We start from the raw sequence: 2,738 nt of genomic DNA on the forward strand, positions 1-2,738 counted from the left end.
GGGGGGGGGGGGCTGCTTTTCTCTTTTTCACCTGTTGTCTATCCTATTCTGTGTGACCTGGTTCACTGTTAGAAGCCAATAAATTGCAACAAGGCTAAATATATTTGAAGGGAAGTCCTCTAGTAAGAGGATAATGAGTGGGGTTGATGAAAAGCCTTTCTCATGTCAAAGCACTGTTTTTGAATGATGTACGTAATGGTTTTTTTAAGAATCAATTTATCAAAAGGAATCATTTTCGATTTAGAAAACCAATACATGTAGTACCATCTCTTACTTTGAGATGTGACAGCATCGAAGTTCCTGAATTTAACAAATTATCGTCATCATCAATGCCTTTCACCCCTGGCAGGGTATATGCCACATACAAGCTCCTTCCATTTATCTCTGTTCTGAGCCATCCTTCCAAGCTCGTTCCAAGTGAGCTTCATTTCTCTCATGTCCCTTTCCACGCATCTCCTCCATGTTTCCCGTGGCCTACCCCTGCCTCGTGCTCCCTGTGGGTTCCACTGCAGTGACTGTCTTGTGATGTTTCCGCTGGGCTTTCTTAAGGTGTGTCCTATCCATCGCCACTTTTAACAAATTACATCCCGGCAGAAACATCGTCATAAAGTGTCAGGTCCGGAACGTACATCAGGGATCATGGTACTGCTTTCATCTCTCCTCTCCAAGTTCTGAAAACAAAATAAAAACAAAGAAAACTATATATGAGACAGTGTGGTGAAGTCAGGCGCTCGTCAAAATAATGAAAGAGAAGAAACTCTCATTTTTTAGCACGTTTGGGAATTTTTATCAAATTTTTGTTTTTTGGCTCAACACCTTCCACGCACATGAAAGAATTCATTTCTGTGTGGATTTTTCGGAAAAACGTTGATTAAAGGCACAAAAAAGTAAATTTTCAGTTACCACGGACTCTTAAGCTAAGGAAATAACTAATCTTTGGGGGCCATTTTCTCACAAATTTTACCTCTGAAAACAGGTGACCCCAATTCCTTCAATCGCAAATATCTCGACTTGTATTCAAGATAAATAAGATATTTTGTTCATTCTAATAAAGACAAGTGAACAAACTTTAAGATGAAACCAATAACTCTAGATCTCCAAAAATTGACGAGAGCCTGATTCCACCATGCTGCCTCACATATATCAGACAGCGTGGTGAAGTCAGGCGCTCGTCAAAATAATGAAAGAGAAGAAACTCTCATTTTTCAGCACGTTTGGGAATTTTTATCCATTTTTTGTTTTTTGGCTCAACACCTTCCATGCCCATGAAAGAACACATTTTTGTGTGGGTTTTACTGAAAAACGTTGAATAAAGACACACAAGATATAAATTTTAATTTTCTAAGGACTCTGAAGCTAAGGAAATACTACACTTTAGCAGCCATTTTCTCGCCAATTCTACCTCTGAAACCAGGCGACCACACTTCCTTTAATCGCCAAACATCTCGAAGATAAATGGATATTTTATTCATCAAAAGCAAAGGCAAATGGACAGGCTTTAAGGTGATACCAATAACTCCACATGCCCCAAAAATGACGATTGCCTGCTTCCTCCGTGTCACGACCCATATTATTATCCTGGTGTTTCCCCCGTCACCCATCCGATCAGGTTTTCCTAATTTGTTGTTCTGACTCTGCCCCTTCCTCGTTTGTCTTCTGTTTTTCCACTGAAAGCAAGATGTTCAAGGCTTTTATGTCGGTTTAGGTGTTTCAGAAACTGCAAGAAATGTCGCTCCCTTATTGCTCTCAGGGCCGTAGGCTTCTCTTAGTACTTCCTCTTTCGATTTCTCTTCCCTCCAAGAAGTTCACAAAAAGACCCTAAGAAACTTCCTTTCTGTTACTTCTATTTTACTTTCTCTATCTTTGGTAAGTGCCCAGCAATATAGCGCATATCCCCGCTCAACAGCAGGCTCTATACGCTTTACACTATATTATTACCCCAGCAGACCACAGAACACTCCGAAACATTCTCAGCTTCCCGGGAAACATACAGTGCAAGCAGCTGATTAAGAGCTCAAACACTAACAAACTGACAAGATCTTTCGCTGTCTATAGCCGAGTACCCATTCCCACCTGGGTGAAGTGAGGAAAATTCGTGTAAAGTGCCTTTCCCAAGGACACAACGTCGGGCCCCCGCGATCTTACGGTTGCGAGTCCAAGAGCCTAACCACTAAGCCACCGACGCAACAGTATAGATGGGTTGACCACACATAGCTTTTCAGAGCCCTTAATTTAGTAGTCATTGAGATGTCTCTATTTTTCAGGAATGGACTCGTTTTATTGAAGCTGTTTTTAGCTGTTGAGATTCTTCGTTTTACTTCTTTGGAACATCAACTTCGCATCGCAACTATGGAGAATATTTTTTCTTGAAATCTCACAAAAACAAGTCAGACCGTTTGTTTGTTTGCTTTTAGTTGTGTTTTTCGTTTTGGGGTTGTTGTTTTTGTTTGGTTTGTTTGGGGTTGTTGTTTGTTTTTGGATTATTTTTTTTAATTTGGGGGGAGGGGGGGTGGTTGCTCTTTTTGTACGCCGGGGCATATAAAAAATGTAAGCTCATACTAATATCCTTCTCATCAACGGCGAACTGACTCACTGACTCCCTGATTTGGTATACCATGTTACTGCACCCACTTGGCAAAGGAGCAAATTGCCAGAACAGAGTCATTAAAAAAGCTTCAAAGATCGCGAGTTCATAGCTTAATGATTTTAGCATCCCCCTCCACTCCATCAGTTTGCTG

Source organism: Aplysia californica, unplaced genomic scaffold, assembly GCF_000002075.1.
Source record: "Aplysia californica isolate F4 #8 unplaced genomic scaffold, AplCal3.0 scaffold01334, whole genome shotgun sequence".
NCBI classification, from domain to species: domain Eukaryota; kingdom Metazoa; phylum Mollusca; class Gastropoda; order Aplysiida; family Aplysiidae; genus Aplysia; species Aplysia californica.